The sequence below is a fragment of the Mytilus californianus genome, unplaced genomic scaffold, assembly GCF_021869535.1.
Source record: "Mytilus californianus isolate M0D057914Y unplaced genomic scaffold, xbMytCali1.0.p SCAF_5, whole genome shotgun sequence".
Lineage (NCBI taxonomy): Eukaryota > Metazoa > Mollusca > Bivalvia > Mytilida > Mytilidae > Mytilus > Mytilus californianus.
The window spans coordinates 53,624,941-53,638,288 of NW_026262701.1; the positions used below are offsets into that span (position 1 = coordinate 53,624,941).

The 13,348-nt window shown below is 32.7% G+C and overlaps 1 long non-coding RNA gene across 1 annotated transcript; it reads right to left on the reverse strand.

The window, feature by feature from the left end:
* Positions 1-1,745: 1,745 nt before the first annotated feature.
* LOC127702619 (uncharacterized) lies at positions 1,746-10,416 on the reverse strand. Its single transcript, XR_007982510.1, has 3 exons — positions 10,185-10,416; positions 5,572-5,658; positions 1,746-2,513 (listed from the first exon to the last, which is right to left on the reverse strand). It is a non-coding gene; the product is annotated as an uncharacterized LOC127702619 (long non-coding RNA).
* Positions 10,417-13,348: the final 2,932 nt, after the last annotated feature.

Sequence of the window (13,348 nt, forward strand, 5' to 3'; positions counted from 1 at the left end):
TGCCAATGAGACAACTATCCACCAAAGTGCAAATGAAGTGGATGTAAGCAATTATAGTCAACCGTACGGCCTTCAACAATGAGAAAAACCCATACCGTATAGTCTAGACAAGTTGAAATAAATATAACAGTCAAACCACTGAAATTGTCCTTAAACATCAAAAGCAAGAACAGAACAAATACTTACATATATGTATCATGAATAAATAAAGGCAACTGCTCACTGATTCCTGTCTTTCTGTCCAGTAAAATGTTGCGGGGGTAAAAAAATCCTGTTAATACTCAGTCATCCCCCTTTTTTTTGTTCATTGTAATATCAAAATGTTACTGAGAAGAAACGCCAAATTTTGCACGTGGGAAGAATAAACAATCATAACTTACCCTTCATTTCACACTTTAAAAAATAAATGTATACAGCCCCTTTGTATACAGTTTAAATTTATGCAAAAGAATCATTCGTCACCTACCTCTTTTTGCTATATATTTCATGTAAAACAGGCTACGTTTTATAATATTGTGAGGTTATTTTTAGTTGGATTTCAATCAACTCAGTTCCAATAGAAGCAAAATTTTCACAAATATATTTGTTTATTTTCTTATATTTTTGTTGTGAAGCGTTCTTGTTTTCTGATAATTATAATATGAACGCATTAAGCTTGTTTTCTGATGATATAAACACAATTGTTATTTTGTACTGAAATTTGCTATATATTTCAATCAAATTAATTTGTAAAATATTAAACATGTTCACACTAGAAGTAAACAAAAACAACCACGACAAACTCATAACTAAAAAAACAAATATACGTCAGAAAATGCAATGTCTTTCGACATATGGTTTGTTAAAACCCAACCACAAATGACATCAAAATATTGTTTTGATAAAAAAATTGTTATAATATGAAATATTTCGCCCAAAAATGTAGCCGGAGAAAGCTAATTGCATAAGACTGTACAATATTCTCTTGCAAGATTAAAATTTTTGAAATTGGTCTTCCTTTTTTGGTTTCGACATTATAAAAGATTCTTAGTGAGACTTATCAGACGAAAAAAATAGAAAAGACGGAGGAATTAACTAGCAGCAATTATAAACATGCATGTTAATTGCACAAATGTAAGGGTGTTTTCAATAAATGTTTAGTTAACAATATAAACACTGGACACTTTTAATTTGCAAAACACTCATTTGCAAATCCGCCGCCGCCTCTCCTTAGACCTACAGTGTCGTGTATATAACCAAAATGTGCGGAATTACATGGGATTCAATAATTTCATTGCTTTTCTGCTGTTATTATTATATATATTTTGTAATTTGATTTAGAAAAACATGGGATTTTCAATATCCCATGGGATACGGCAAATCCCATGGGATTGACCATTATCCCATGGGATTTTGGTTAAATCCCATAGGATTTTTTTGGGTCCCATGGGATAATTGTAGTCCCATGGGATATTTGTTGTCCCATGGGACAAAAAAAAATCCCATGGGACTATAACTATCCCATGGGATTTTTAATATCCCATGGGACAAAATAAAATCCTATGGAATTCAAATTATAAATATACAGTAATGTGTATGTTACAATGAATTCTGTTTGGTAGTAAAAAGTTTATAATATATATATGAGTGTATCTTGGTTTTTTTCATTTTGTCACAAACATGTTTATAATTTGTTTATATGACAATAAAGATTTATTATTTTGGAAAGTATAATAATATTTTAAGTCAAAAAATAAAATCCTTTAACTGAAATAAAATGATGACATGTCTTAATAAAAGAAAAAAATATTGATTTGAAATCTTGTCTTGTTTGTTTTATTATGAAAATAGAACTGAAAAAAATATTTCATATTCTGACTGAATAAATTGACAAAGCACAGTTAATAGTTTAATGAGGTAAAGTTTTCTTTGTTATAGTTCCATTGCAATACATGAATATGCAAACGATTTGAATCTTATACCTTTGTGGTGTTCATAATATTACATTTATGTTTGCAAATTTATAAAATAAACACTTTTCCTGTTAAGTTTTAGTTTTCTTGTTTCAGCTTGCTATGAACAATTATTCAGTCCACCATATAAGAGTCAAGTAAATAAATTATTTCATCCACTAGAATATTCAAACAATTCTTAGACAAAACATTTTTGCAATCTGTTCTTCAAAAATCTTTCTCCGTACATCTTTATTGGATGGAGCGATTTAAATGAGTGGACAAAGCAAGTTCATTTGGACAATAAAATACTAATATATTTTTTCATTCCTCCCTTCTTTCAATTGATAATTACGTTGTTGCATTTGCATGATTAAGTTCTTGTGCATCTATGATCATGATGATCTGACTCCTTTTTGTTTATAGTCATTATGTTGAAATTTCCTCTTTCTTATGTAGGATAAAAACACATTCCATTTCAAATTAATAAAAAAATCACACTATGTAGAAAAATATCAACTTTAAGTTTGCTGTTCAGTATTGACCTGTTGAATGATGATCATGAAAACCAAGATGTCTGACCTACAAATACACAAAACTCAAAAATTATAAATGAAGAGAAATACAGCAACAAAATGGCTATTTTATCATGTTTATGTACATTTTGATAAAAATTTCATTTGAATATTTAAAATTGTAAGAACTCTTATTTCAGTGCTTTGTGTCTATGGTTTTCATATTAGTTGTTTTTTGTGCCTTGTTGCAGTTTTTGAGTTAAGCCAATTGCAAACAAGAAATGATTGTAACAGGATGCAGTTACGAAGTCTCCCAAACGAAGCTCCCATTATTCGTAATTCCCAGGGTCGCCTGACATTGGGCAACGTCCAGTGAAAATTGGTTTGGTCCAGTAAAGTTATATGCATTAGTGATGCCTGGGGACTAACCTTGTATATCATTCAAATCATCTTGGCATGACAAACCAGAATATATATGGTTTAGGGGTGGGGATCTCAACCATTTACAAGATACTAGAATATTGGGGGTGGGGAGGAACCCCTGGGGACTGGCCCTATACGTCATTCAAATGTTCATTACATGACGAACAGGAATATATATGGTTTAGGGGTGGGGATCTCAACCATTTACAAGATATTAGAACATTGGGGGTGGGGGGAACCCCTGGGGACTGACCGTATACGTCATTCAAATGTTCCAGACATGACAAATAGGAATATATATGGTTTAGGGGTGGGGATCTCAACCATTTACAAGATATTAGAACTTTCTCAAATGGCAGGGGGTTGGGATGACCCCTGGGGACTAACCCTGTATATCATTCAAACCATCTTTGCATGACAAACTAGAATATATATGGTTTAGGGGTGGGGATCTTGACCACTTAGAAGATGACCCCTGGGGACTAACCCTGTATATCATTCAAACCATCTTCGCATGACAAACTAGAATATATATGGTTTAGGGGTGGGGATCTTGACCACTTAGAAGATATTAGAACTTTCTTAAATGGCAAGGGGTGGGGGTGACCCCTGGGGACTAACCCTGTATTTCATTTGATGTGCTTTATCATGACAAACCAGAATATATATGGTTTAGGGGTGGGTATCTTGACCATTTACAAGATATTAGAACTTTCTCAAATGGCAGGGGGTCGGGATGACCCCTGGGGACTAACCCTGTATATCATTCAAACCATCTTAGCATGACAAACCAGAATATATATGGTTTAGGGGTGGGGATCTTGACCACTTACAAGATATTAGAACTTTCTTAAATGGCAGGGGGTGGGGTGACCCCTGGGGACTAACCCTGTATTACATTTGAAGTGCTTTATCATGACAAACCAGAATATATATGGTTTAGGGGTGGGGATCTCGACCATTTACAAGATATTAGAACTTTCTCAAATGGCAGGGGGTGGGGATGACCCCTGGGGACTGACCCTGTATATCATTCAAACCATCTTAGCATGACAAACCAGAATATATATGGTTTAGGGTGGGGATCTTGACCAATTACAAGGTATTAGAACTTTCTTAAATGGCAGGGGGTGGGGGTGACCCCTGGGGACTAACCCTGTATTTCATTTAATGGGCTTTATCATTAAGAACATTTTCAATTAAAAAGATTGTGTCTATCACGAACGGTTTGCAATTTATAATCATTTGAAAATTTTAAAAAATAAAATCCCATAGGGTTCTATAGGTTCTATAGTAAAACCCTCTTTTCTTTTTGCCCCTCAAAGTACCCCTTTATAAACCCCATTGCACAAACAAAACCCTGATTGCACCACTAGACATGTTAGTCTAACATATTGTGAAACCCTAAGTTAATCTGACAAGAGGTTTTGGAGAACGGGTACGGACAAGTTCAAATTTAAAAGCGGCGGAAGAAGAAGAAGAAGAAGAAGGAGAATAATAAGAACTGAGCAAAAACAATAAGTCTTCCCAAACTTCGTTTGGGAGACTTAAAAATGTTTACAGTTTGTTCAAATGTTGTGCTGTTATTAAAACCACTGTCCCAGGTTATGGGTGGGTTGGGTGCTCACTAAATGTTTAATTTATTAGTTGATATTTGCTTTGAATTAGCTGTCAGTAACTGTGAGTACTAATAGATCTGCATGTTGAGTCTTTTTTGTTAAAGGGAAAGAATAAATTTCCAGCCACATCCGGTCTGTGTTTTTTGTAGCTGTTTTTCTGCTTTGTTGCATTCTAATGAGTTAATAAAATTGAGAATGAATGGGAATGTATCAAAATAACCTGACCCAAGAGCAGAAAAAAACCCTTTTCAACTGATTTTATAGATTTTATATTGAACTGACACTTACACCACTGTCCTTATTTAGAGGAGGATTTGGCGCCAGCAAACATGTTAAACCATGCCACATTTTGTAAGTGTCTGTCCCAAGTCAGGGGCCTATTCTTCAGTGGTTGTCAATTGTTGCTATATATCATATTTGTTTTTTGTTTGTTTTGTGCAAAAATCAGGCACTTAGCTTTCACCTTTGTTTGTGGTGTTTCCCCCAAGCATGTTTAGCATGGATAGACACCATGCCCTTTTTAAATGACGCCATGCCCTTTTTGAATTGTTTTACATTTGTTATTTCATGGCCTTTTATAGATTACTATGCAGTATAGGGTTTGCTCATTGTCGAAGGCTGTACAGTGAACTAATTTTGTTAAATTTAATGTCATTTGATCTCTATTGGAGAAAAGTCTCATTGGCAATCATACCGCTTCTTATCTTTATATCAACCCTGCCATATTTTGCCTGTCTAAAATCAGGAGCCTGTACATAGTTCAGTGGTTGATGTTGGTTCACGTCCGTCATATTTGTTTTTTCATAACTTTTTTTTTTATAAATTAGTCTAGTATATTTGAAGTTTGAATTGATGTTTTTTTTCCAAATTTTGTTTGTGGTGTCTTTTATAGATGACTATATCATGTATAGGGTATGGGTTTTCTCATTATTTACAGGTCATCATTGGCCTCTAATAAGTAATTGCATTGCATACATCCACTTAATTGAACTCTGGTGGATAGTTTTCTCATTTATTATACCACATCTTATTTTCATAATAATCATTATTCAAGGGCAATAACTTTTATAGAAGTGGACTTACCATTTAGGCTTTGTTGACGTCTGTAAATCTATTTTTGTTTATAATTTCTTTTGTTTATAGTTTCCCTTTATCTTTAATGTTCTTGCCCTACACATAAAAGGATAAACATTATCATTTAATGACAATAACTACTATTACATAATGAGTAGGCAACTGACAATTTTGGATCATTTGTATATCTTGTCTTGCTCATCATTTTTGCTGTTTAATATTATCAATATTCTATGAAAATGAGGTCACAGTAATATTAAACTTGGCAGACAGACATCTTCTTATTTTTATATGACACCTTGCAGTCATTCCATACACCAACAAGTAGACATATGCTTATAATATCTGATAAAATGAAAAAACCAAGAAAACATAGCATTGACCAAAGAACCATAAAATGCGATCATGGTTATATGAATCTGCCAGACAGACATGCACACCTTACAATCGTTACATCCACCAAATATAATTTACCTGTTGCTTAAAGCATATGATAAACTGACAAAACGATGCAAACTTTTCATCGACCAATGAACCATGAAAATGAGGTCAAGGTCATATAAAACATGTCAGACAGACATGTGCATCTCACAATCATTCCATTCACCAAATATAGGGCCTCATTCATGTTATTGCTTACAGTATACGAAAAAACCACAAAAACTAATGTCCAATGTACTATGAAAATAAAGTCAAGGTAAGATGAAACTTCTCAGTCAGACATATGCAACTTACAATCATTCCATACACCAATTATAGTTGACCTATTGCTAATTTGAAAATAAGAAAATAGAAAAACTGACCAAAAAACAAAAAAATAACATTGAGCAATGAACCATAAAAATGAGGTCAAGGTCAAATAAAACATGCCAGACTAACATGTACATTCTTAAAAAATTTCATACACCAAATCAAGGATTTGTATAGTGACTATACAAATCCTTGACCAAATATACTTGACATGTTGCATACAGTATTAGAAAAACTGGACATTTTTACCTAGGAATAGTGATGTCATGGACTAAGAAAATTAGTCTGGGGACATAAATAATATTTTACTGTCATCGGACTAAATATACTAGTAAATTCTGTATCCATGGACTTTTTATACTAGTTATATTTGTCTGACCAGACAATTTTTACCAGGACTTATTTATCTCTTACACTAGTTCTCAGAGAGACATGTCACCTTACCTTGACACATTATTCTGACTCTGAACAAACCAGTATTTGCTCTTACTCCTTAATAATACTGTGTGCTTAGGGGAGAAGCAGCAAATACCAACTTTAAAGTCTTTGGTTTTACCCTGTTGGGTTCAAAATAAACAACCTTCTGCACTTGAGGTGAACACACTACCACAAGACCAGGCAGTAAAATACAAGAGTGCACATGCTGAAATATCTCGCCTTCTTTACTAACCATTGATTTTATGTTGATAGTCCTAAATACAAAGCTTTACTACAAGTAACACATACACTTAACATGATCCAAGAAAATGAGGTCAAGGTCAGATAAACCAAACGAGAAATACATGTACACCTTACAATCATTCAATAAACCAAACATAGTTGACCTATTGCTTATTGTTTCTAAGAAACAGTCTTAAACAAGAAAACTTAACATTGACCAATGAACCATGAAAATGAGGTCAAGGTCAGACGAACCATGCCAGACAGACATGTACACCTTACAATCAATTTAGGCATTAAATATAGTTGACCTATTGCTTATAGTATCTAAGAAACAAACTTAACCATGAAAACTTTACATTGACCAATGAACCATGAAAATGAGGTCAAGGTCAGATGATACCTGCCAGACAGACATATACGTCTTACAATCCTTCCATACATCAAATATAGTTGATCTATTGCTTATAGTTGAAGAAAAACAGACCAAAGCACAAAAACTTAACACTGAGAAATGAACCGTAAAAATGAGGTAAAGGTCAAATAAAACCTGTGAAACTGACATGTACATCATAAAATATTTCCATACACCATTTAAAGTTGACCTATTGCATATAGTATTAGAAAAAAAGACCAAAACTCAAAAACTTAACTTTGACCACTGAACCATGAAAATGAGGTCAAGGTCAGATGACACCTACCAGCTGGACATGTACACCTTACAATCATTCCATATACCAAATATAGTAGACCTACTGCTTATAGTATCTGATATATGGACTTGACCACGAAAACTTAACCTTGTTCACTGATCGATGAAATGAGGTCGAGGTCAAATGAAAATTGTCTGATGGGCATGAAGACCTTGCAAGGTACGCACATACTAAATATAGTTATCCTATTACTCATAATAAGAAAGAAATTAACATTACAAAAAATGTTGACTTTTTTTTCAAGTAGTCACTGAACCATGAAAATGAGGTCAAGGACAATGGACATATGACAGACGGAAACTTCGTAACATAAGGCATCTATATACAAAGTATGAAGCATCCAGGTCTTCTAGCTTCTAAAATATAAAGCTTTTAAGAAGTTAGCTAACGCCGCCGCCGTCGGATCACTATACCTATGTCGAGCTTTCTGCGACAAAAGTGGTAGGCTCGACAATAAGGAGTTTACCCAAGATTTAAAGTTTCCAAGTTTTTGCAAAAACTGGATTAAAATCATCATTGAAAAGCAATAACTTTTTAATAAGATTTAAGTTTCTCTTTAATTATTACAGTTTTCGAGATAAAAAGGCAAATTCAAGAAATATGAAGAAAAAAAAATGGTTAAAATCTGTATTTAAGGCAACAACTACTATAAGTCAGCTGCCAGTTTTGATGCAAATTGACAGTAGATCTTTTTTCAACATTCTGAACATTTCTACCCTTGTCAGATATTGTCTATCTATTTTGGCATTTTGTAGCTTATTACGCAGTTTGGCTTTTTAGCCCATTGTTGAAATCTGTACAGTGACCTATATAGTCGTTAACTTCTACGTTTTTAGTTTCTGTTGAAGAGCCGTCACATTGGCAATGATACCATATTTGTATATGTTTTTGTCATGTAGGTGTAAGGAGACAACCTTTTGATTTTCTGGTGGGATAAAAAGGGGAGACAGATTTTTTATCACCTGAGTGCGGAAATATGAAGATAGATAGATAGAAAAATTATAAAGGGACATAACTGAGGAACGGTAAAAGTGATGCTACCCAAATTTGAACTTGATCTGAGTTTTGTGGTAATAAGCATTGTGTGTAAGTCTCATAACATTTGGTTGAGGCTAACTTAAGTAGAGAACAGAAACTAAAAATTCAGCAATTTTTCTATTTGTAAACACGCATAACTCTAGAACGGTTGTGTATAAGTTTTATGACATTTGGTTGAGTCAAACTAAAGTTAGAGAACGGAAACGAAAAATTCAGCAATTTTTATGCTTATAAAGGGACATTACTCAAGAATGGTAAAAGTGTTGCCACCAAATTTCGTACTTAATCTGTATTATGTAGTAATAAGTATTGTGTATAAGTTTCATAACATTTGGTAGAGGCAAACTAAAGTTAGAAAACGGAAACAAAAAATTTGTACTTGTTTTGTGGTAATGAATATTGTGTATAGGTTTCATAATGTTTGGTTGGGGAAAACTTAAGTTACAGAATGGGAACTAAAAATTTAGCAATCTTTCGATTTATAAAGGGGCATAACTCAATAATGGTTAAAGTGACACTACCCATATTCAACTTGATCTGTGTTTTATCATTGGAAGTCAAAATTAAACATTGCATTGTATAAAGCATTGATTGTAGTTGATTTAACTATAATAATGGACAAAGGAAGATAACTCCAATTTTAAAAATTACTTGATCATGTTGATATTTAGCATGTTTAGAAGAAAATAAAAATTTTGTAATTTTCCATTTATAAAGGGGCATAACTCTAGAACGGTTAAAGTGACACCACCAAAATTCAAACTTGATCTGTGTTTTGTGATAATAAGCATTGTGTATAAGTTTCATAACATTTGGTTGAGGCAAACTTAAGTTAGAGAACTGAAACTAAAAATTTTGCAATTTTTCCATTTATAAAGGGGCATAACCTAGAACGGTTAAAGTGACGCCACCAAAATTCAAACTTGATCTGTGTTTTGTGGTAATGAGCATTGTGTATAAGTTTCATAAGATTTGGTTGAGGCAAACTTAAGTTAGAGAACGGAAACTAAAAATTTTGCAATTTTTCCATTTATAAAGGGGCATAACTCTAGAACGGTAAAAGTGACGCCACCAAAATTCAAACTTGATCTGTGTTATGTGGTAATAAGCATTGTGTATAAGTTTCATAACATTTGGTTGAGGCAAACTCAAGTCAGAGAACGGAAACCAATTTTGGGACGTACGGACGTACGTACGTACAGACGGACAAGGGTAAACTTAATGCCCCCACCGCTACGGCGGGGGCATAAAAAAAATAAAATAGCCTTGCCAAGCCGCCCTTGCTAGACGTTATAATTATTTGGACTACCAAAAGATGTAACCTAATTCTTACTTGTTTGGGGAAGAGGGGATTAACCGAACCACTATTCAATCTAAATCAGTGAACTGAATTGTTGTCTTTTGCAGTAGTCCGAGTCGACATCTGTAACTAAGCATGCAAATTGATAGTCAACAGTATACCTTTTTTCAGAATGTCAGCTTACAACAAAGAGTCACTGGTGATAGGGGAGTGTAACCGATAAATTGATCCTGAATCAGATAAGATTTTCCCAGTAACGGAGAACCCCTTTCTTTGAGTGAATATAAATAGTGACGGGGGTCACACAAATAAATTTAAATCTGAATTACAGGAACATCGATTAGCAAAGTAAACTTACATATTAATCTCAAAGTTATTTACGGTAAAGATAGACTGTGCTCCTGAATTAAGGTATTAGGCCTATACATTTGTGTATTTTACTCGGGGGGGGGGGGGGGGGGGGGGGACACTTCCTATATACAAGGTGATAGGACGTGCCGCTGGAATAGGTCACTGTTTCCAGCTTGAAAATATGGGAATAGGTGGGGAAAACTTTCAGAAATATATGATAAGGTCGATAAAGTTCCAATTACTTGTATATGAAAAGCCCTGTCATTTTTTCACAGCCGAAAGTCTCGCCGTAAGTAAACATTACATACAGAATCCTAGCCTTAAATATTCCGCTTTTCCAACAAACCCCACGAAAACCAACCAATATGGGAAAAGGTTACAATTTTAAGATCTAAATTATATGAATAGGGTGGGGTAACAGAACCCCAGCGACACCCCCTATCAATTAAGTAATAAAAGTATATAGAAAAAAATTCTTAGACAAGTGCCTTTGATTTATCTGTCAGTCCCAGAATAATAAATATAATTGTATCTTAATCTTTGGAAAAATCCGATTATTAAATTGTTCAATTCTTTTACTTCATAATTATGTCAAAGTATACTTTTTAAAGTTTTAAATTTTAAAGTTAAAATGAATATTCCGTTTTGATCTGAGGAAAAACTTTTTAAACTGTAATGACATGGTCAGTCAACTGATTTGTTGCATGGCTGATTACAGGTAATTAAAGCATGCAGTAATTTTCCATTACGACAGTGCGTACATACCCTGGGGTGTGTATAACGTATTAGAAATACCATAGTTTTCTAGAGAACATCCTGTCTATGTGTAATACAGATTGATGACATTACACAAAATTTCTTTCGTTAAATGTAGTTAAGTATCTATGTCCATTCCCTATTGCAACACTACAATTTTTTCGAAGAAAAAAATGTTAAAATTAAAAAAAAAAAATCATTTATATAAAATAAAGAAGAAAAAAGTAGCAAATAAACTTATGTAACTACGCATTGAGTAAACATAATTTCACTTTATATGTACAAACCCTTGAGAAAACGTATATATAGATGTTTTTAAAAAGGCCAATTCCCAGTGGATTTATTTCACACTAGGACCACAGGCACTTGTCTCAAAATTTTGTTTCCTATATACCTTAATGCAGGGACTTTCTATACTAACTTAGTATAGAAAGTCCCTGCTTAATATAATATTAAAAGTATATAGGAAATTTTTTTCTGAGACAAGTGCCTGTGACTAGGAACTAAGATAACTAGAATTTAGTTCATTGGAAAGTCTTTTTGTCTGATACATGTATACCTATAGATAATGTACATAATTAAGAACAGCTTCAAATATATGCCTATAAATTAACGGTACGTCTAAAAACCGCTCAGGACCTCCTAAGTGCAGACAGGACATAACAAGTCACTCAGGACATGTATATATGTTTTAGTGAGCGTTGAGGGTATACATTCGATAGATAATTTAATATTTGATCTTATAATTTTGGTTTTGATAAAATAAAACCAACATTAAAGAAGTTATTTGGGATACGTCATGCATGACCGATGATCACATTCAATACCAATCATCATTTTGATTAGGACGTTTGATCTTTAATAATTAGGACTGATTGGTGATGGTTATAAACACATACAAGTAAAGTTTGCAAACAAACAAAAAAAAACAACGTTTCCTTAGAAAAATTATAAAAATACATGAATATTGTTTTTACAAAAAAAGTTAAATAAATTTTTCGTTTTGTATGTAATAATTGAAGCCATTTAGAAATATAAGAAATCTTCACATAGTCGGGAAATTTTCAATTCAAGTTATTTCATTTGAATACGTTAACAAATATAGATCTTATTCGATGTAAAATGTGGCGTCCTTGGAGATCAAAATCCCGTTTAAATAGGGTTTGTCTACTTTCGTCTATTGCCGAACATTCTATAATCAAGGATTTTTACAAATCCTTGCTATAATATAATGAATCGCGTCGCCAATATCACCACAATTACATAAAGTACAAATACAATCTTCTCCTAAATATTTGGTATCTAACAATTTCAATAGGAAATTTTGAGTCGAAACTAAAGTACCAAATCTACAAAAAGAATCAGAATTTTTTGTAGTAGTAGGCGTCGAAAACTAAACTGTTTATAATCTTTTTTTTCTCCTAAATTAATTGAAACTCCTGAACTAATTTAACATTATCTATAGACAACTTACATATGTAAATCTTTTTAGAAGTATGTGAGTGTATAGTAATAATTTGTTCATTAACCTCCCTTTTTCCTTCTAACAAATTACATTGTAATCGATTTTATTTCCAAATTTGTGTTTGCTAGGATTGACACTTAGAACGTACAACAAAAAGTAACAAGTAAAAAGTCACGATTCAGTTTTAGGATATTTTTTTCTTTGAATAAACTTAATTTTAAAAACGTTTCAGTATTTTTCTGAAACATTTTTAAAAGGAAACGGACTTGTTAACAAAATTTATTTTTGAATAATAATATCGAATAATGATTTTTAAGAAAACAATCTGCCAAAGTGGTTTGGTAATTAACTGGCTTCATGCTGTCAAAAATGTCTCCTTTTTATAAGTTATTGATAAAAAAAAAACTATTTGAAGGCGAATTAATCATTTCCTCAACTAAATACATTTATCTATAAATAAAGTCAATTCGTCAAGAACTTTCTCTCATATATTTAAACAATTGTAAAATAATTAATTTAAACTTTTGTACTGCGACTTTCTGTCCTTTTACCAATACTTATTCATTGTTAAGTTTTTTCATATCCATTTACGAATACTTATAATGTGATAATTAATTTTTCCGGATGCTTTTTATCCTATTTTCTTATCAAACAACCATGTTACCCGTAGAACGGAGTTAAGTACAAATTTAGGAATTAAGTACTTTAAATTTTCAACAACAAAATTTTACACTATCATTTACCTGGATTTTT